At 35.6% G+C, this 23,705-nt stretch overlaps 1 protein-coding gene across 5 annotated transcripts in view; it reads right to left on the reverse strand.

Moving 5' to 3' along the window:
- The window catches only part of Fer (FER tyrosine kinase), a 438,465-nt gene extending 414,967 nt beyond the window's left edge, over positions 1 to 23,498 (reverse strand). For 4 of the 5 annotated variants that reach the window (XM_071612351.1, XM_071612352.1, XM_027927693.2 and 1 more), the window contains exons 1-2: positions 23,444 to 23,498; positions 7,188 to 7,329 (exon numbers count right to left, since the gene is read on the reverse strand). The gene's annotated coding sequence lies outside the window, so the exon portion shown is untranslated. The remainder of the gene's footprint in view (positions 1 to 7,187; positions 7,330 to 23,443) is intronic. The other variant, XM_071612350.1, reaches the window with a different exon arrangement.
- Between the last annotated feature and the right edge of the window lie 207 nt (positions 23,499 to 23,705).

A 23,705-nucleotide genomic window follows, 5' to 3' on the forward strand; every position in this document is an offset into this window, starting at 1 on the left:
ACCAACAATAAAAATTTAAAAAAAAAAACCCACCAATAACTTTTTTTTTTTTTTTTTTTTAAAGACTGAGGATTAGAAAGGCAAAAAATCTGAGCAGGCAGTATTGCCTAGTGGTAGAATGCTTGCCTACCATGCATGAAGTTCTGGGCTAGACTCCAGCACCATACACACACACACACAAAAAAAAAAAAAAAAGGAAGAAGGTAAAAATCAAGTTTTACAGATGTATGTAAGAAAATATAAGGATGCTGTGAATGGATAATTATGAATGCAATGCATTCCACTATTGTCATGTATGTAAGAAATAAATAAAAAAAATTTAAAAAAAAGAAAATATAAGGAAAGAGTAAAGGATGAGAAATGTACTTAAAATTAACCATGAGAGGGGCTGGGATTGTGGCTCAGCGGTAGAGCGCTCGCCTAGTACGGGCAGGACCCGGGTTTGATCCTCAGCACCACATAATAAAGGCATTGTGTTGTATCCATCTACACCTAAAAAAATAAATATTTTTAAAAAATTAATCATGAGAAAGCCATGGCTCTAACCAATATTTCTCTAGCTACTAATAATGTAGATTATACAGACAGAGCAACCAAAAAAAACTTTAGTAAAACATATATACCACTCATATTAAGATTGTAAATCAGTGAGCATACACAAAAAGCTTAATGTGAAATATTCTAAAGGAAAATAACATTTAACTATATTGTTTTCCTTTATACTGCTTTGATTTGGTCATGGGTGAATTGTTTAAAAAAAAAAAAAGGCCTAATGTTAAATACCAGGATATGATAGAAAAAATTCCCTACAGATTATATAGGCAGTCACAATAAGAAAAGCAACTCCAACAATCTGCATTAACATAAGTCACATTCTATGAAAGAAAGTATTTAAAGTATTTGACTATGGAAATATTTAGAGTTTCTTCTCTTAGAAGTTTTCACAAGTCTAGGAGCAAGCTACCTAAGCCAAAATCAGAAGGAAAAAAAAATTGGCACTTGAAATCAATAAACTGGACTTCATCAACATTCAAAACTTTTGTAGATCAAAAAATACTACCAGTAGGAGGACAAGACAAATCAAAGAATGGAAGAAAATAATTTGTAAGTGATATACCTATAATTATGATTTATGTAAGGGTCTAATATTCGGAATATAAAGAACTCTTACAACTCAACATTACAAAGAAAAAATTTTGTATTGTTGGGATTCCCAAAGAAACAAAAACCAATAGGACATACAGAGACATAAATAAAAAGAAATTTATTGTAGGATTTGGCTGGTGGTGTTATGGAGGTCAAAAAGTTCAACAACCTACTAGTCCATGAATGGGGTTGGGTGTGGTCACAGATATAAACTCCTGATCTGAGTCCAAAAGACAGAACCAGGAGCACCAAAGCCTAAGCGAAGGAAAAGATAGATGTGTCAGCTTAAGCAGAAAGAGTAAATTCATCATTCCTCTGCCTTTTGGTTCTTTTTAATCCCGTAACAAATTAGATGATGCCCACCACATGATAAGGAAGATCTTCTATACTCAGTCTACTGATTCAAATATTAATAATCTCTTCCAAAATGACCCTCACAGACACACCCAGAAATAATGTTTTACTTGCTAGATATCCCTTTGCCCAGTCAAGTTGACACATAAAATTAAACATCACATGACTCAATTTAAATACGGGCAAAAGACTTAATTATATATTTCTCCACAATAGATATACAAATAGTCAGTGAGCACATGAAAAAAACTCTCAACATTATTAGTCATTAAGAAAATGGCAATCAAAACCACAATGAGATATGAACTTATATACACTAGGATAGCTGTAATAAAAAATTGGAAAATAACACATATTGGTGAGGATGTGGAAAAACTATCCTCATACATTGCTAGTGGGAATGCAAACTGATTCAGTCACAGTGGAAAACAGTTGTCAATTCCTCAAATAATTAAACATAGAATTACCACATGATATGGCAATTCTACTCCTGGATGTACACAAAACAAATGAAAACAAGCCAGGCACAGTGGCACATACCTATAATCCTAGCAGTTTGGAAGGCTAAGGCAGGAGCATTGCAAGTTCAAGCCTAGACTAGGCAACTTAGCCAGACCCTGTCTCACAATGAAAACAAAAAGGACCGGGATATAGCTCAGTTGTAGAGCAACCCTGAGTTAAACCCCAGTACCACAAACAAACAAAAAAAGAATTGAAAAGAAGTGTTCAAGCAAACTAATTATGACAGAATATTTTAAAATACTCCAGGGAAAAAAATACCTCAGCCATGCACAGTGGTGCAATGCCTGTTGCTGTTTATTGAGACCCTCTCTCAAAATCAAAATAAAAGGGCTGGGGGTTGTAGCTTGATAATAGAACACACCTGGGTTAATCCCCAGCAGCAGAAAAACAAGTCTTGTAGATGAAACAAGACTAACGAAATTGCCAAAGTATGGTAGGTGATGGATACTTGGGGGCCCATTTTACTACTATTTCAGTTTTTCTATAGATTTGATAATTCCAATAATGAATTTTAGAAAGAACTCCTGAATAACATTAACATTTTCATGACACTAAAAACAAAACTTATTTCTAATTATTAAGTACTTAACATTAAAAATTATTTATCCTTCAAACATTCATTTTAATTCAAAAAATGGCAAGGGTATTTATATATCATGATAGCTATTTTTATAAAAACTCTCCCAATTGTGTTTCCATAATAGATATCTTTAACTCTTCCACATAATAGATATCTTTACCTCTTCCACAGAATGCCCCTCCTGGCTTTCACTGAAACAATTTCCCTGTTGCTTATTTCAAGCTTCTCAACTAATTCTACCTCTAATTGAGCACCTTGGCAGTAAATCAATCTAATTTGTCTTTTTTGCTCTGTATGTTATTTAGAGACTATTGTTCAATCATTTACCCATCAGATAAAGATTTACTAAATGTCTACAATGTGCCAAGCACTGAGTAAACTCCTGAATACTCAGAGATAAAAATACTGGTTTCAACCTCAGGAAGCTTATCAGAGAAGAGGCAATTCTAATATACAACAATATTTGTAAAAGGAATCTATTTGTAAAAGGTAATAAAAGCACACAAGAAGTATAACCTAAAAGCATCCATAGTCCCTTTCCTCACTGAAATTTTCTCTTCCCTTTCAACCAAAACATTATTCTCTCCTCTTTGAAAATATTGCTTAAAAGTTAGCTCTATGTTAGCTAGGTGTGTTGGCACATGTCTGAAATCCCAGCAATTTGGGAGGCTGAGGCAGGAGGATTGCAAGTTGAAGGCCAGCCTCAGCAATCTAGCAAGGAAGGCCCTAAGCAACTTAGTGAGACCCTGTCTCAAAATAAAAAATAAAAAGGGCTGGGAATGTGGCTCAGTGGTTAAGCAACCCTGGGTTCAATCCCCAGTACCAAAAAGGAAAAAAAAAAAAGTAATGTCTTCCTCCCAAAAAAAGTATACTTGTTCCCAAATACCATGAATCTTAAAGAAAATCAACCAGATCTGTGAAATTCAATAGCAAATAAGAAAGAAAGACTGCTCCACAAAAGTACAAAACACAGAAGATACTTAAATTCTGTCTTGATTGTGCCAAGCTCTGATTTTGTCTATTCACTTGCTTTATGTGTCATTTGCATTTTAATCTATTTCTTTCTTGAAATTGTGCATCTTTCAAAGACAAAGGCTTTATAATATTCACAGTGGCTTGATAGACATTCCTAGATATAACCATCTGGTTAGAAGGTGAGGATGGGCAAAGGGGGGAACTCCTGCAGACTTCTCTTTTTAATTTGAATTCCAATTGCTGACTAGTGCCAGAGAATCAAATACAAAAGTTAAGTTTCCTTAACTTTAACTTAATGCAACCAAATGGAAAAAGCCTCTTCTAATGTATATTTAAAACTGGAATGGTATTTTGAAAAGAAAAAAAGAAAACCTCAGAAATGACAATATTATCTCCAGCAACCTCAGAGAATTGGAAGGAAAAAGCAAACTGCAAATAAGTTTTGGATGAATAATGTTCTAAGAAACCAGGCAATTCCCAAAAGAGACATTAGTTATATACAAATTCTATCTCCTAAAAGAAAATACAGATCTTGAACAACAAGAAAACAAACAAACAAAAAAGCAGAGAACTATTTGAGAACAGAAAATACAAAGGCATGGAACCAAATACGTAAAACATGAAACCTGACTGAACCTGGATCAAAAAACAAAAAAACAAAACAAAAGTTCAGGAACAAATGGAGAGACCTGAATACGGATCATTATGTTAAACATTGCTATGGTTTGAAGGTATATGTCTCTCTAAAGTCAGATGTTAGACTTTATTTTTTTTTTTTTAAAGAGAGAGAGAGAGAATTTTTATTTATTTATTTATTTTAGCTTTCGGCGGACACAACATCTTTGTTTGTATGTGGTGCTGAGGATCGAACCTGGGCCGCACGCATGCCAGGCAAGCGCGCTACCGCTTGAGCCACATCCCCATATGTTAGACTTTAATCCTCATGGCAACATGGTAAGAGGTAAAGCCCTTGGGAGGTGAAACCATAACCACTCAACTCTCATGGATGGGATTAATGCTCTTATAAGAGACTCCAGAGAACAACTTCCCTACTTCCATCCTTCTGCTATGTGACAACACCTAGACAAAGCCATCTACAAGGAGCAGGTCTTCACCAAACACCAAGCCTGCCAGCACATTGACCTAGGATTTCCCAGCCTCAGAACTATGAGAAATAAATTCTGTTGTTTATAAAATACCCAGTCTGAAGTATTTTGTTATAGCAGCACAAATAGATTGACAAAATATTCTCAAATTAATGTTAATTTCTTATATGTGATATAAGTATTATGATTATGCAGGAAATAAGCCACAGTATCAATGGTTTTAAATATATATAACTACATATATGAAGTGAAAATGTGGCAAAACATTAATAGAGTGAATTGAGATGAAAAGCAATGTGGGTGTTCACTGTTTTATATTTTCAATTTTTCTATAGCAGTGAACATTGTTAAAACAAATTGTTGAAAGGGAGGGAAGATAAAAAGCATAAGAGGAGGACAGCTTGACTGAAGCATGAGGAGTATAAGCAGCACTAGTCTCCAAAATCATGAGAAGCAGCTGTGTGATCTTGGGCCAGTCACAAAACCTCTCTAGGTTCCAGGTGAAAAAGAGGAAGTACATGATCTCAAAGATTCTTTCCAGCTATTAGACTCCATTATTCTGTTACTACCTCTCAGCTCTAAAACTCAAAAGATAACCAAATGCAAAGTGGAAAAACTCACAGGACTAAGGATCAAATGAAGGCTTAAAAACAGCCAAATGCCTCTCACATAAAGCACAAAAAACAAATATTAACTCCCCTTTTTTGAGAAAACATCATAAAAATTCTTCTGAGAAGAAACAGAAGGTAGCTAAGATTATTGATTAATTCGAAGAAACAAGTAACACAGAGTTAGAAAGATATAATAGCTACCCAATTTCAGTTTTCATCTAAACTAAATATAAATATGCCAGTGAGCCACAAAACCAAAAAGATAATGAACCTAAGAGTTTAGACAAGATAGATACTTTCAAATAACCTTAATATGATAGACATTTAATGACAGGATGTTGGAAAATCTCCAAAATATAATTACCAGCCAGAGCTTGGGTTATCAGCCTGGGAAGATTTCATACTGGTTAAAAGAATTAACTATTTTCAAAAGACAGCTAGGGAGAGGAAACTTAATGCTCAATGAAAAGTACGGACAAGTAATTTCAGAAACATTTTAGAAAACTCTTTCCCATAGAATTGGTTATTTTACCAAAAGGGATTTAATTATAATGCTAGAAACAACATTAGTGCTGGAAATAAAGCAGCTGACAAAATTGTAATACATACTAGTTAATACTTTAATACTTTGTTTTCTCTTTTTCCCTGAAATTGAATTTTATATGACTTTTAATTAATTATGAGTTCAAGTCCATGTGACTTCAGTCTTTCTGGAAATACAGAAATACAGAAACCAGAAGGAAGAACAAGTGTTCAACAAGAAATATATATATCTTATATAATGTACACTGAGTTTGGTGCCCGGCAGTTAAAAACATAAGACCATGGAAACACAGGGCGAAGACGTACTATAGATTCTGCTAATTGTAAATACTAGTTAAAAATAATAATTATGTGTTATGGTTTAGATCTTAGGTGTCCCCAAAAGCTTTGTGTGAGACAATGTAACAAAGAGGTGAAATGACTATGTTGATAGTTAACCTAATCAGTGTGAATCCCTGATAGGGACTAATTGAGTGGTGACTAGTGGCAGGTGGGGTGTGGCTGGAAGAGGTGAGTCACTGGGGGCATTCCTTTGGAGGATATATATATAATTGCTTATTTCCAGAATTTTCTATCTAATATTTCTGGGTCATGGTTGAGGTAACTGAATGAAGCTCTCTCTCAGCTTCCTGCTGCCGTGTTCCCCACTCTTTCCTCTGCCCACTCTTCTTCCACGATGTTCTGCATCACCTCAAGTCCCAAGGAATAGAGCCAGCCTTCTATGGACTGAGACTTTTGAAACCCTGAACCCCCAAATAAACTTTTCTTCCTCTAATTGTTTTTGTCAGGTCTTTTGGTCACACTAATGAAAAGGCTGGCTAAAACACTGTGTCACAACGAATGTCAGTAGAGGGGGCAGAGAGAGAAGAGGGGAGGGGAGGGGAGGGGAGGGGGGATAGTAGAGGATAGGAAAGGCAGCAGAATACAACAGACACTAGTATGGCAATATGTAAATCAATGGATGTGTAACTGATGTGATTCTGCAATCTGTATATGGGGTAAAAATGGGAGCTCATAACCCACTTGAATCAAATTGTGAAATATGATATATCAAGAACTATGTAATGTTTTGAACAGCCAACAATAAAAAATTAAAAAAAAAAAAAAAAAAAAAAAAAAAAAAAAAAACACTGTGTCACAAATGAGATAAAAATCATTAATATAAATGACAAGCAAAAAAAAGAACACACACAAATGCAAAATGATAGTAATCTGCCTAGGTAGAATAATCTAACATAAAGAAAAGGACAAATCTAACATAAAATTCAGACAAGTCAAAATTGTTATTCAGTTTCAAGGATCAAAAAGAATGTATTCAATAATTCGTTAAGAACAATAAAGTAATCCTACCTTACTACTACTCATTGCTGGTCGTGTCTTAGTTAAAGTAGCAGATCCATATTGAGGTATTAAGATTAAGAACAAGGAAGACACGAGAAAACATTCAGGGAAGCCTCACGGGAATGATCATAGGTCTAACCAAAGACAGGAGCTGCAAGAAGAAGTTACAGAAATCAGAACTATTCACTATAGAGAAAGATGTAAAAATGTATACATATCGTATAATAGGATATTACTGGAAATTAACTGGGACGATTTATCACATTCATCAAATTAAACATTAGAATACTATACTTGCCAAATTTGTCTACCCACTGCTGATTCTCTCCCCCTTCCTTCCACAACTTTCCAATGTATAATGTATTTTACCTTCTACCCCACCCTATCCCCCAGATTTGAAGAGATAATTCTTGTTTTTCTCCATTTTCACAGCATAAAACTGCAAGTTTGAAGCACACCAGAACAAACAACTATGTTTAATATTTTAAAATGTTAAAATATTGTTACAACCCAAAGAAGTAACTAAGAATGCAAGAAATTTTTTTTCAAAGGCTGAAGGTGGTTTACGGAAGATTGTCCCAGCAACGACACAATTTCCTGGTTTTATGAACTTTAGTATGCCAAAGCAGGATCCTTGAATTGACTGTTTTCCCCTCAATCCTTGAAACTGGAGGACCTTAGAGGAGTCTGAGCTCTCTCAATATACAGTTGTCCCTCAGTATACATGAGAAATTGGTTTCAAGACTCCCATGGATGTTCAAATCCTTTATATAATATGGCACAGTAATTGCATATAACCAACACACAGCATACAGATTTCTTACAATCATCTCTAGGTTGCTTATAATACTCAATACAATATAAATGCTATGTAACAGTTGTTATACTGTTTGTTTAGGGATTAATGACAAGAAAAAAAAGACTTCGTGTTCAGTACAGATGCAATTTTTTCTTAATATTTTTTATCTATATTTGGTTGAATCAACAAATACAGAACACATGGTTATAGAAGGTCACTATATGTGGTTCACAACCCAGTTTTCTCATCTTTTGCCTCATACCTTCCTATTTCTAATCCCAACTCCTGGTTTATGATCAGCTCTCCTCTTCTTTCAAACTCTTCTTTTTGTGTTTGCCTAGTCTGTTTCCTTTCATTTCTCCTCCTTCCTTGATTTTCATATGACATTTCATAAATACTACCAGAAAGATCACTGCTTTCCTTCTGGTCAGGAAACTGACCAAACACCTTGTATCAATTATATTCTCCAGATCTTCCACTCCTCTAATCTTTTACCAATTTCCAAAGGGTTCATTCTTTGCCTCCACACATACAAAAAAAAAAAAAAAAATTTCTAGATTTGGCAAGGTTCCCAATGCTAGAATTGGTTGGAAATCTAATCTATATATAATTTAAAATGTTTTTGTCCTTCTTCCACTAAACTGTGTAGTGACTAAGGACAGTGATTTTTATCTTACTTTAGCCAGCGTTCTCCATAACACCTAGAACATGCTTTGCACCAAACAAGGGTTACTGAATGATTGAAATTACAAGGTGAATTATGACTTTCTATAATTTGCATATGGTGGTATAAAATAAGGCTTTGGGACAAGAGTTATTCTATTGAACTATAAAGTACGACTTAAGATGACATTTAAATATGGCAATTTTAATCGTGACTTCTCATATACTGCTTTCAATACAGTACATTATACTAAACCTGCAAGATATAATACAGTAAATGTCTTTCTCACTCATAAGATTCCTAAGGAACAAAATGTAGTGAATATGTACCTAAATTTGTGTATTATACAAGTATCTAATACCATTCCAAAGTCAGACCCCCAAATTACTGGGTCATCAGTAAATTTTAAATTTTTAAAATTTTCAGACTGTCTCAGCAGTACAGATAGTTGAGAGTTATTTAGAATTCCATATTCTGGTCTCACATGATATGGAAATGGTCATATTCAAAGGCCTAAGAACAACAGACACAACTATTCAATGGGTATTCCACATTCAACATTGAGCAGTGTCCATGTTTTGCTCAAGACAGCTAGTCAAAGCACCTTTTATCTTATCGCCAACTCTTATCTCCAACTCAGTTGTCTCTATCATTTTTATATTTCAATGAAAAATAAAGTATTTTCCTTAATATTAAAATAGCTCATTGGTAGCATCTCTAAATGGAACTTCTTTTCCAAACTATTATGAATATATGAATACAAAATTATGTTCTTTGTTTTACTTCAAAGTTATTATCAGAACTCAGCAAGGATTTCCATAGACAACAATTAAAAATGTATAATGACTACCTTCTAGTCCACCTTAATTTTCCCTCATCAATTTCCCCAATAACACAGGCTCTCATCTCTAAAACACACTCAGAACCAATTATAATTCCTATTTCCTAAATGTGCTGCTTCTTCATAAAGGGGATTGGAGTGAGGCAAGAGAAGTGGCTGAAGTACAAAATGTAAGGAAGCACTCTCAGGATCCTACAGCACCACCCTACAGATGCATTGCCCTGAAAGTAGGTAGACCTGTGTTATTTTTTTACCCCCAAAAAATGTATCTCCCTTTTTCTTTTTTTTTTTTTTTTGGTAACAACATTTTGGTGTTCTTTTGTTAAACTATTATTCTTTATCCTCTACCCAGGTGCTCAGGATGGCACTAATCACTTGCACTTGCACATGGCATGAGTCTGAAAAATCAGCATATTCTCTCCTGCAAGTAGTAGTTCAGGAATGGGTACATGACCCAAACTGCACAAATGAGACTGAATCCCAACTTTTTTTTTTTTTTTTCATTGCTGGGAATAGAACCCAGAGTCACACACATGCCAAGCAAGCTCTCTACCACTGAGCTACTTCTCCAGTTTGCTCCCTCCCAAATATTTTTGTAGAAATTCATCAGGAAGGAACATTCACTTTCAACAGAAGTTGCTAAGATGAAAGAACATAAGTACCTATTCGAAAATGGGCCAACCCAGAAAAAGAACCAAGTGATGAAAAGAGATAAAAATTCTGAAATATTTTGCTACTAAATCTGAGTTCAAATATGAATAGACATAGTTGCTGAAATTTAGAATTAATGTTTAGAAATTATTCTTCCTAGATTTTTCATGTTCCTGCATAGTCAGGGACACCTGAACTAAAGGTAGTATAAGGATATTTCATAATAGACAAGTTTGGATACTAGAGACCATGTTTTTCTAAAAGTAGAGATCTCTTTGGAGATCTCTTTTGAGAGTTTTATCTTTATTGGAGAAATAAAGCCCTGGAGATATTCACTTATATCTTAGGATAATAAACCTAAAGAAACCTTCCTCCTCTTTCATGGGGCAACTGCTAAAAAAGTAATCACCCTCCCTCTACAGAAAATGATGGCAAATGTGCCAACAGCCTATACAGGCCTAGAGTCTCCTGATTCCAAGACTCCTCTCTGTGATGCAAATCCACTGCATGGCAAATATCTGGCTTTCATCATAGCAACCTATCAGAGGGATGGGAACATATGCAATCAGCACTAAGGAACTGGCCACTGCTTTTGCTATATTAAACCCCAAGTCTTGAGTTGGGATTTTTCTGTTAGTATATGAAAGTAAAACTCAGGCCAGATAACTTCTTAGGTTATAAGCAAAGTAGCCTCAATCCTTTCAGAGTTCTAGACTTAATAGATGAGACAATGCATAATTTCTTTCTTATTCAGTCAACAAATTCTTGTTGAAATACTACTTAGCTATATGCCATGCAATTTCCTAGACAAAGAAGACAGACAAAAATCCCTGCCTCTGTGAAGATCATATTTTAGAAAGAAGAAACCCAATAGAAAATAAATCTGTAAAATACACAGTGTTGGGTGGTGAAAAACATTATCAAGAAAGAGAAAAACAGGAAAAAGTAATGAGAAGCATGTGGGAAGTAGGAGATTTCAAATTTACATTGAGTGAAAATGTTACAAATAAAGTGACTTCCTATAAAGACCTGAGGATATAAGGAAGTGAGTTATATGGGCAGGAAGAGTAGGTACTCTAGGGAAGAGTAAGTACAAAGTAGCTATATAAGGGCAACAAGGAGGACTTTGTGCCGTGAGTGGTGGTAAGACTAGTAAACTCTGAATAAAGTTCCCGCACTAAGGAGGGAGAGCAGGACTACAAAATTGTCTCCCATTTTAAGGGCTTGAGCTTTTACTCTGAATTACATGGGGAGCCACCACAAATTTCTTAACAAAAAAGTGATAGGATCTCCTACTTTTCAAAAAGATGACAGGTACTTTTTGAGAGCAACAGTCCTAGAAGGGAGTGTTATTAGGAATTATGTAGGAGGAGAAAGATGGTTTTGAGCCAGGATGACTGAAGTAGAGATGGGGAGAACTAGTCAGATTTTTTTTTAAGCAATATGTGGAAATATGGTATGATAGAAGTGATAGAAAAAGAATCAAGAATAAATTTCAAGGTTCCAAGCTTAAGCAAAAACAGAATGGAGTTACCACTTACAGAGATGGGAAAGGCTGATTTTTTAAACCATGTTCCTATCATTTGTTTGGGGTTCCAAAAGAAGCCTGACAAATGTAAAGCTTATGTCATAAATCTGGTAATACAGTGGCAGCCATAACATATGGAACTAAATCAATGATAGAAAATGAAGAGAACTTGGTATTTTTCTATTTTAAAGTAAGAAATCAACAACCTTTAATATGTAAAACAGCTGGTAAGTTACTGATCTTATAAATCAAACTATAGGTCTACTAAGGAGGAGATTGTAAGGTACATAGTAAAAGATGTAGGGAAGCTGGTATACTAGCTACTATGTTTCAATCTTTAGCAAATTCCTTCCAGAAAGAAGTACATTAAGCCTGGATGGGGTGGTGCAGACCTGAACCCTCCATTCTGGAGCTGAGGCAGAATGATGGTAACAAGTCCAACCTCAGCAATTTAGTGAGACTCTATCTCAAAATAAGAAATATAAAGGGCCAGGGATGTAGCTCAAGCAGTAGAGCATCTCTGGGTTCAATCCCCAGTAGAGGAAGGAAGGAAGGAAGGAAGGAAGGAAGGAAGGAAGGAAGGAAGGAAGGGAGGGAGGGAGGGAGGGACGGACGGACGGACGGACAATTATTAGAGTAAAGCCATACACATCCAAGATGGCTGACAGTCTTGTAATTTATAGAATGAAAATTGAATATCCCAAAACTAAAAATTAGTGCCTTTGCCATTCAAAAACAACATGCCAATTAAATGTTGGAGGTGGAAGAAGCCTAATACCCCAGGCTCTGAGCCGAGGATCCTAGCAAAGAACAAACATATTTTCCCATCATAAAGAACAATCCAGGTATGAAATAGACTGAGAACAGGGACAAATAAAATGTTCATTAGCAGCAACAATTACTCTGATCTACAGGCAGAAGCCAAGATGAAGATTGAAAAACCTAGGATTTACATAATTGACACTACTGACATTTTGAAACATGTCATTCTTCATTGTGGAAGGCTGTCCTAACCATTGTAAGATGTTTAAATGTATACTTGGCCTGTATCTAATAGATGCCTATAATAACTGCCCTCTCCTCCATCCTCTGTGTCTCGAGAAATTGTCAAATATCCTCTGAGATAAAAATGTTTCCTGTTGTAGAATCATTGGATTAGGGTGATGGGCAAAGTTATTTAGAAACATAACAAGCAATGTATTGATTCAAGGACTAGGATTTGAACTTTGGCTACATGAGAGAATTTGATCAAATGCAAATTAAATCAAAAACTTACTAAGTTTATAAATGAGTTGAATTAGCCAGGCATAGTGGCACATGCCTGTAATCCCAGCAATTCCAAAGGCTGAGGCAGGAGGATCACAAGTTCATGACCAGCCAAAGCAATTTAGTGAGACCCTAGGAAACTTAGTGAGACCCTGTCTCAAAATTTTCAAAAATGTAAAACAGGACTGGGCTTTATCATTCAGTGGCAAAGTGATCCTGAGTTCAATCCATAATAGAGAAAGAAAGGAAGGAAGGAAGGAAGGAAGGAAGGAAGGAAGGAAGGAAGGAAGGAAGGAAGGAAGGAAGGAAGACAAATACCCAAGACTCCCAACAAAGTCTTGTTGCTTACTACTTACTCCCTAAAACAATTCCCTGAACCTCAACACCTTCCAATAGAAAACCAGCTGCTAATACAGTGTAGTCCCCAGTAGGGGAATCCATCTCAATATCCATCTTGGTTATAACCAAGAGGAAAATAAACAAAGATTATCCTTGCAGGTGGTAGAACACGACAGTCATATAGGCAAACTAAATATCTATTCCACTGTCAGGGTAAAAAGTCTTATCACACCTGTCCAATGATGTATGTATATACCATGGACTGGAAATCTCTGTGGGTTATTTCCCTTTTTTTCTTTTTTTCCAGTTAAGAGTCTAATTGTTCTTGTTCTATTTTCATCCTATCATTGAATACTGACTTTATTACAGTTAGTTACATTTACCACTTAACTACAAATTGCTAGATTTTGAGGTAGTCTGTTCAAAGAGAACTGAGACAAATTACTGGGAAATCCTAGGTTTAAAGCCAAATGTAATAAACAAGTCATCAAGCTGTCTTTCTTTATTAGGGGACAGGTGGCAAATGCATCAAAAGTACTAAGCAAAAGATTCACATTCTGTTAGGCAAGGACATCTTTTTCGAGGGCATATATGTAAGAGTGGACAAGTATGTATCCTGGGAGGATTATAGTGAATATCTTTTGGATGTGCTTGCCTAGCACCCACTTCCCCTTCCTGTAATCATAGCACCTCATTTCTTTCAGTGAGCCACTCCATCCTGACTCTTGGCCTGCGTGGTTCACATTTCCTCTTCCCAGTTCCACTAGTTGGAACCTGAGCCAGATCTGGCCTGTCATCACATGTCATCCTTTTGACTGCAGGATGAAGGATGGAGAAATAACAAAATTCATTCAATCAAATACAATCAATCCCAGGACAGTTCGATAGAACTAAGAGTAAGATAAGTTCTTTTTATGGTTGGCTTGCTTAACAGGAAGAATTTAAGCTGGAGCCACCAAAGAGCTCCATGTAGAGTAAACTTTCATGAGAGTATATCTAACACAAGAAAAAGCCATGGGTATATTAGTGCCCTACATATTCAGGTTTTGGTCTCATGCAACTTAAGGGTATTGAAAAATCTAGTATTATTGCCACCTGTTTACAGATGGGGTTGGGGACAGGGGAGAAGCTACAAGAATTAAATTATTTGTTTAAATTCACGTAACTATTACTAGTACCAGAAATTCAACCCAAGCAAGTATGGCTGTAACATCCATGTTCTTTGTACTACACCACATTCCCTCTCAGGAAAACACTCTGAAATATCTCTATGTTTTATAATTACCTGTAGGCATAAGTTAAGTTCTTACAAGGAGTGAGTATTCTATTAATATTTGTAGAATGACCAAAACTGGAATAATCATGTCTTTCTGCTTTCTCTCTCATTCCTGTAACAGTTTGCCTCATCTGGCATAAAATTTTGCTTTATTTTTGTATGTAGGACATGTGCATTTCTTCAGTATCTTCATTCAACCTCTCTCAAAACCCATGATATTAGCTAGGCATGGTGATACATACCTTTAATCCAAGCAAGACTCAGGAGGCTGAGGCAGAATTATCACAAGCTCGAGGCCAGCCTCAGAAATTCAGCAAGACCCTATGCAACTTGGCAAGATCCTGCCTCAAAATAAAAAATAAAAAGAACTACAGACACAGCTCAGGGATAAAGCACCCCTGGATTAAATCTCCAATATCACAATAAAATAAAATAAAAACATGATATTACTGTATATAATAGCAAGTATCCCTAAGCTAAGTCACTTGGATCTTACAATGCCCATTTCATTATGGGGTAAAGCAGACTCCAAAATATACATAGGAAGTCAAAACCTTAGAAAGAGGCCATTACCAAGGTCTAGCTGTGAAATCATCAGAAAAGGACACATATGTTAATCCAGAAGTTAGGATACTGTTGCACATGTTAACATTTAAAGATGTCTGAAAAAAAATCTAGAAAGTAGAAGCTAGTAATAAACCCCTTTCAAATATTATTATTGAGGCAGGTAGGAAAGGGAAAAAAAAAGACAAGCATTATGAATATAAGTTCTCTGGCATTTTCAAGAAATCTATCCAAATACAGACCATGAGAATTTCTGACAGAGCTGGAACACTCAGTGAAAATGTTTTGCAAATTAACGGTTGTTTCCCTAAAAGGTGTGGTGGATTGATTCACATCCAAATACACTGAATTTAACATTCCGTTTTGAAACTTATTCAAAAAAATGTCTATTTTCTCTTTTAAGATCCACCACTTTTCTCAGGCCTCTTTACTTTCTCTTCCCTTCTAGCAGCTGGCTTCCTTTATCAGGAAAATACTTTTGCAAAGAAACAACACTTAAATCACTTCACAAAAATTATAGGACAATCTCAAACAGAGAACAAAGCCAAAATGAGACATATAGTTAGAGTCTTGGGGCCTCTCCCGCAAGACTACACCACACTCCTTCTCAGGAAAACAGTCTGCAAGATCCTGCCTCAAAATAAAAAATAAAAATATGTTTTATAATTATCTATAGCCATAAGTTAAGTTCTTCCCCCTTTGGTACTGGGGATTTAACCTGGGGCATTTAACCACTGAGTAATACCTGCAGCCCTTTTTATTTTTTTATTTTGAGACAGGATTCTTGCTAGTTGCTGAGGGTCTCATCAAGTTTGTCAGGCCAGCCTTGAACTTATGATCTCCCTGTCTCAGCCTACTGAGTCTCTGAGATTACAGGCGTGTGTCACCACTCCTGGTTAGGGTCTCACTTCTAATAAGAGGAAGTCATCTCAGCAAAACTGCAAATATTTCAACATGGAACTTTTGAGGTACTCCCAAAGAGTTAAAACTGCAGTTAAATTCAGGACTTCTGGCTTGGGTCATGGCTCAGTGGTTGAGGGCTTGCCTAGCACATGTGAGGCACTGGGTTCAATCCTCAGCACCACATAAAAATAAATAAATAAAACTTAAAAAAAAAATCAGGACTTGCTAAGAGTTTACTATAGCTATACTTTGCCATTTACATTTACATCAAGTTTCCCATATAAAAGATCTAAGTTCAAATCCAAGTATCACTTTGTAAATCCTTGGATAAATGCTATTAACTAAATTGGCTTCACATAACAAAAAGAAAATAAAGCCATCGAATTCATAGGATTATCATAAAAATAAAAATAAATGTACAAAAAGGGCCCAGCACTTTTAGTGGGCACTAGAGAAATGTTAGATAATGTATCTGAATCTATGTAACTTCACTTTGAAATTTAAATGTTGAGGAGGGGAGAAAAAAGTACTATGCACAAACCAAAACAAAACAAATATACAAATGTGGTTATGAGTGTATATAGGAAGAAGATAATAAAATCCGCCTCACACTTTGTAAAGAAGTTTTATTATATATAAATCTACGTAAAGATTCTTATTCTTCAACTTATATAACTGTTATAAATCAGATAGTGGCATGTCAAGATATTATCATTAATAGTTATCAGATACAACTATTTTAATTATTATCCTACAGTCAGTTTATTCAATGCATAGAAAATAAAGAGGCATGACAAAGTGAGAGTATTTAGCCAAAATACATAAACTTGGATTAATGCAGAATGATGTGAAATGTGACAGTTAATCAATCTGCCACATTAGAAAGTCCACCATACACATAGAATCTACAGTAAAAGAAACAAAAACAGGAAAGCTTAAAACTCTTTCCTTTGCTTCTAGCAAAGCAAAATTTGCAAAATCTTAATAAAACTTAAAACAAGGAAAACCCTTTCTAAGGCTATACATAGAAAGCAGAGAAAGGCAGGACATTGTATAAATATTTTCATGGGCAAGAGGTAGTGTAACTGCTGGGGTAGTATAACTGGTGGGCTACTGACCCACCCAGGCAGTTAACAAAACTGAATATAACTAGAAGAGTCAAATGCATTGTTCTTTGTATTATAATGTAAAATTAACCAAAAAGATCCACCAACTGACAGAAGCTTGTGAAATCCTCCCAAGCTGAAGACATCCAAAGAGCAGAAAGAACACAGACTGCAGACACCAAAAAGAAAACATACCCAAGAAACAGCAGCAAGTAGCAAGCAAAACAATGACCAAGGACTAATAATCTTCAACTTTGTGACAATGCAGGAGGCTTTGTAAATAATCCAGAAATGTTCCTTTGTTCTGCAAACCCCAGGACACAAGCATCAATAAGAACCTTGCCTGTATACTAAAGAAGTAATAAATACAAAGTCCTCTTGCCTTCGTTTTAGAAGCATATTTTTAACAACTTTAATGATTTAAGTCTTATTTATAGAATCATTCAGAGTCTGAAGGGATCATTTATATTTTTCAGTTAAATTTGACTTCATTTTATGGACATAGTTATATCCAAGATTCACAAAGATTTCAAGAAATAACACTTAGAAATACCAAGGATCTATTGAACATAGTTTTTGTAAGTTTTCACTTCTAACTGTACTCCTACATAGAATGACTAATTTAAAAACAATATCATTCACAGCAATGTAATTTTAAAGATAGTTTTCTGGATGAGCCAGTATAAAGGGCATTTTTATATACTAGGTCCCTTAGAATATTTTTTTAAAATGTGTAATAAGAGATTCTCTATCCTCCAAAACTGTTAGTCCCACTCTGGAAAGAGTCTTTCTGCAAGTGAAATAATTCATTTCAATGTTTCTACAATTATTTCTACAATAAAGACTGTGATGATGTTATTCAAATACTTTTAAACATTCATTAAATTAGTTTAACTTTTAAACAAAGGATCTTCATTATCAATTTCATAAAAATCAATGTACTAATCTTTTCTTCTATAGCATTAGAAGAATGATTAGGAAAACTTGAAAGACATTCATTTCAAGAAAATGTGGGAATAGGGGGAAGGAGGAGGAAAGGGAAGGGGGGATACTAGAGAATAAAATTAACCAAATTATGCCATTACTTTGTATACTGTTATATCATATATATTGTATAGTGTTGCATTGTATATATTGTATAAACTTACATTGTATATGAGACTATGTAACAATAAATCCCTCTGCTATGCAACAATGAATCCCACTGTTATGCATAACTGCAATGCTCCAATAAAAAGGAAAAGAAAGAAAATGTGGAAATACTTTGGGTCTCCACAATAGAACTGTAAGGTATGTCTCAAACATATGTTAGTAATAACAGTTACACACATTTTTAATGATTTGCTTCCTTCAATAAATCAGAATAGATTAAAGTTTAGTAATGGTACTCTTAACACTTGCAGTCTGATATGCTTCCTTCAATGGTTGAAGAAGAAATGCAACTGGATAGAAAACTGCACATTAAAATGTGTCACACATGTAGGTGCTGGGATTGTGGCTCAGTGGTAGAGCACTTGCCTAGCATATGTGAGGCACTGGGTTCGATTCTCAGCAGCACATACAAACAAAAAAATACAATTTAAAAAATTGCATCAACAACTAATAAAAATATTTTAAAAAATGTGTCACACGTGTAAATATCTTCTACTTTGATGGGAACAAATTCAAGAAACTCTAACTTAGATAACAAAATCTGTTTTTACTCCTGGATGAGAAAACAAGGGCTGTGAGATTCAATTACTACCTCAGTTCAGTGCTTGCTTCAGTTCACCCAAGAACTATGTCTGTGCATTTAAACCGTGTTCTTTTAAGAATTAGAACTTGGGTTCAATCCCTAGTAAAAAAGAAAGAAAAGAATTATAACCCTGTGTTTACAGAGCACACATTCTGAAATGGGGATATCTATAAGGTACTGCTCCCTAAAAAATAATGAGTATTATTAAATTTGAAAATAAAGTTTAAATTTCAAACAGATTAAATAAATGCATTTAAATGTGGAGGGAGCACTAGTTAGAATTTTAAGAAAGTAACCTTTGGTTTTTCTGTACCAGTTTTCAGCAAATGCTTGTGGTTTAAATGAAAGGAATTTAGGGCAACTATCCAACAACAGATGACAATCTAAGGTGAAAGAAAAATAAATCAGGAATCCAGACAAACTGAACAATTTTTTGGATTAAATCCCCTTTAAAGTAAATTTCTGATAATTCCTAATGAGATATAGTAATTTCATAACTATAATAAGAATAGATAATCTGAAATGTTGATTATTATTTCTATACAAGTGCAAAGGTCATACAATTTAAGTAAATTTAATGTATATTATTTTAGTTTCTTATGTCTAACACTTAAAGGATTTTTAGAATGGTAGAAAACTGGAACAAATAAAATTGCTACCATTTAAGAACCAAATACAGAAGTTAAGCACTTCCCAAATCGAGATATTTATCTACATTTTCTCATTTCTTGTACATAACTACCTTATGCAGCAATTTTATCATCCCCATTTAATAGATGAAGGAACTACAACTTAAAAAGAAACTGGGACTGAAACCCAGGTTATGTAACTCCAAAATAAACTGCTCTTCTTTTCACATTTCCCTACCTAGCAAAGAACACCTACCTTAAAATTTACAGTTTTTAATTAATACTTAATAAAAGAGCAATAAATATTGAGCTTGTTATGAATGGTAATGATGTAGACTGAAAATTAGTTATAGTTTGATAATCATATATGAATATTTAAGAACTAATTCCAAGTCATGCACAACATTAAATTTTAAGAGCAGAATATATAATACCTCACAAATGAAGAAATCTGAATATTTTTATAGAATACAAGTAGTAAGTAAACTTTATCATATTACCTATTTAAGGCCTCATATTTTCTCAACCATATAGCAGTTTCATATGGTAAACTAGGATTATATTTATATGTATGAAATGAGATAATGGAGGCGGTTGGTTCTGAGGACTCTACTAGTACTCTATTCTTTTCTGCTTTCCCTCAGATCTGGGAGTCTTCTTCCAATTTAGGATAACTGAGCCTCAAGGTCAGAAACTCTTACAAATCTAGATGTAAATATACATACACTAAAATGAAGTCCACAAAATTGGTTAGCAGAATGTTACAGAAGAAATGGAGTTTAAGTTATTTTCCAAAATACTATCTAGGGTAGAATTATTGATGACTCTTCTGTATTTTTATCAATAGAATTTATTTAACTTGTATAATTGAATGAAAAATAGTAAAGGAGTAAGAAAGGGAAAGAGAGAGGAAGCAAGGAAAAACTGGAGCTTTGATTTAAAAAAAAAAAAAAAGTTAAATATCTAATTTTTTCTGAATTAACTGAACCTACCATTGAATTTTCAAAACTATTACCCGCTTGTTCACTTAAATCTGTCAATGGCATGGTAGATTAACCACACATAAGTAGACCAAAGGAATGAAAAATGGAAAAATAACAAGGCAATCATAGATCTATAAATTCTGAGACATATCTCTTAATTTCAATATTTAAGAAATTAGTATTTAAATGGGGTAGGTACAAAAGTAGATTTTCTAAAACTGAAAAGGAGAATTCAAACATTTAAAGGAATTTCCTATTACAAATGCGATATGCAAATATGAATTTATACCCAATTCTCTTTTTATTCCATTATTATAAACTGAAGTGCTATATTAGAAATATTCCTGGGCTGGGGTTGTAGCTCAGTGGTAGAGTGCTCGCCTAGCATGCACGTGGCACTGGGTTCCATCCTTAGCACCATGTAAATGTAAAATAAAGATATTGTCCACCTAAAACTAAAAAATAAATATAAAAAAATAAAAAATACTTCATTAAAAAAAAAGAAATATTCCTTTACCAACACTGTGATACAACACCCAAAAGTTTTGAGTCCTATTAAAATCTGACAAATCTAGTTACCTCTGTCTCCATAAAGTAATTACTAGAAAAATTTCAGTTTAAAAGTTCGTATTTGTAAACTTTTTCATTATAAAAATACATTCTTATTCCAAAACAATATATGTAAGATTTATCTAATTTATTAAGCTAACACCACATAATTGATAATCTTTTGGTCTTCCCTCCAAAGAATGCTGATTTACAAATCAAGCACAAAACTATATTAACACAGGAATCCAATTATAAAACAAAACTTTCATTTTTATGACAAGTTCATTAGATTTCCTTTCTTCGGGTCAACAAAATGCAATTTACTTATCTGCAGCTTGGTTACAAAGACAATAACTTCTTGCTCACTCACAAAATTACTTTGAATAGTCTTATGCAATTAAATTATAGTTTACAAATGCTATTCCAATTTACAAACAAAAATAAGCACCTTTCAGCATTTTTGTGTATATGTACATATATATATATAACACACACACACACACACACACACACACATATATATATATATATATATATATATATATATATATATATATATATAAAATACATATATATTTTGCTGGTTTTTCAAACTTGATCATTTCAGTTCCTCTGTTCCTTAATATTTAGTATACAACAGCTATATAAAATACATTATTGCTTTATACAAATGCTTTGTATCAATTTTTCTGCATAGTTTAAAATTTTTCTGAGTAAAATACAGAAGGAAAAAAAATTGGTAGATGTTAAATATTCACAGACCATAGTTACAGCTACCTAACAGTTTGAGATGAAATGAAAGTGACTTGTCTACCAAAAGCCTGAATTATTCCTTCCAGACTAATGACATCTAACTTTGAAATAGTGCAAAAGCTGCATTAACCAGATACTAAATAATCTTAGGTGGTGTATATTTAATACTGTCAACCATCAGAAGAGAAACAGAAGAGATCTTCACCAAAGGTCTTTCATGGAAGAAAACAAGAGACATGGATTCCAAGTGTGCCTACATACTCTCTTAATATATACCCAGTACTTCTAGAAGCATAGTTCCTTTGGTTCAAGAATGCTAAGCATAAAAACTTTTCTGTATTATAAAAGATAAATTCAACCTTCCTATGCACTAACAAACTTGTGACTCTTAAAAAATGTCTTAATAAAGACCACATAGGTTTACAAGGACTATAACACTGCACAATAATATATATTTTGCAACATTTTTTTTAAAAATCCTGTTCTCGTTCCACATGTGGGTTGAAAAGTATTTTCTAGTCTTTAATCACTAAAATAGTTTTGGTCTGTCCTCATTGATTTTTCCGTTATACTTTTGTATACCATGACTTCGTTTGAGAAATTTCCTTAAAATATGTGGAAAACAGTAGTACATCTTTAGAGTGGTTTGTGTCAAAGTGATAGTGATTCCACTATGAATATACTCAGTTGCTTCTGAATTTAAAAGATCGAATCTTCATTTTTTTTAAACTATAAGGTGAACTAAAACGAAAGGCTACCCCAACCTTAATGAATTATATTTAGGATTGCACAGCAGTGGTTAGCAAAATCACAAATGTAGTACAAAGTGCAAAGCGACCGCCTCATATAGACTTTTTAATTTGTACAAGAAGTGCCCTGGCCCTATGAACATCAACCTAATAAGTGTATCAAAAAGTTGATGCTAAGGGAAACTCTAAGGCAGAAAACTGACTGGAAGATGCCTTCAAATACCTCCCATCCGTAAATGGCCCACAGAGCACCCCTGACAGTACTAGCTTCGCACAAATGTCTCTCTTGATTGGGTTCCTGGAAGACACGCCCGAACCGTATGCGAGGAGAAATGAGAGGTGGAGGATAAAAGCGGGAGGAGAAACTGACACACGCGAAGAGATTGTTGGGCTCCAGTGGGTCTTGGAGACTGCAGGGCCCGAGTGGTGGAAACGGGCTGGGGTAACACCCAGCGGGATGGCGGCGCCGGGGAGAAGAGCGCGCGCAGAAGGGTGCGGGCACCGCGGGCTGTGGCTGCAGTCCCCCCCAACGTAGCCCACACCCCACAGCGCCCTGATCCCGCGATGGGGCGGGGCCATTCGCCCGCCTCAGCCCGTTTGCGCCGGCACCCGCCCCCTCAGCCTCCAGGTCCGAAGTTGGTGGAGGGGTGGGCCTCGCCGGGTTGGGTGTGCCGACCGGCCCAAGCCCCAACCAGGAATGTCCCGCCGAGAGCAGGATGGGCGAGTAACCCCGCAGCCTGGGGCGGAGATGGCTTAGGGCGGAGGAAGAGTGGTCGGCGCAGCCCGGCCGCCAGGGCCGAAACCCGGTGCCCCACTGCGGGCAGGGATTGTTGCCCCCGCAAGTAAGCTGGCCTTCCCTCCTCCTCCCCCAGTCCCGCGGCGTTGCCCGGGGCAACAGCGCCTGCCGCAGGCGGCGCGAAACGCACCTACCTAGAACCTGACAAGCAGGAGCCCCTCAGACACTGGAGCCAGTCGCCACTCCGCGTCACGGGGGCTGTCACAGCCAATAGACGCCGCTGTCACGAACCTTTGCAGCCAATCCCGGTGCACTCCGGTCTCCGGGCACCCTCGAGGCCTCAGCCAATGGGCCAGAGCGGAAGGCGGGCGTTGCCGCTGGGCCCCCAACCCCCTCCTCAACCACCTCTCAGCAGGCGGGGCGCGGCCGATTGGCCAAGGCCCCGGAGGGGGCGGA

The sequence above is a fragment of the Marmota flaviventris genome, chromosome 5 (genome assembly GCF_047511675.1).
Source record: "Marmota flaviventris isolate mMarFla1 chromosome 5, mMarFla1.hap1, whole genome shotgun sequence".
NCBI lineage: Eukaryota > Metazoa > Chordata > Mammalia > Rodentia > Sciuridae > Marmota > Marmota flaviventris.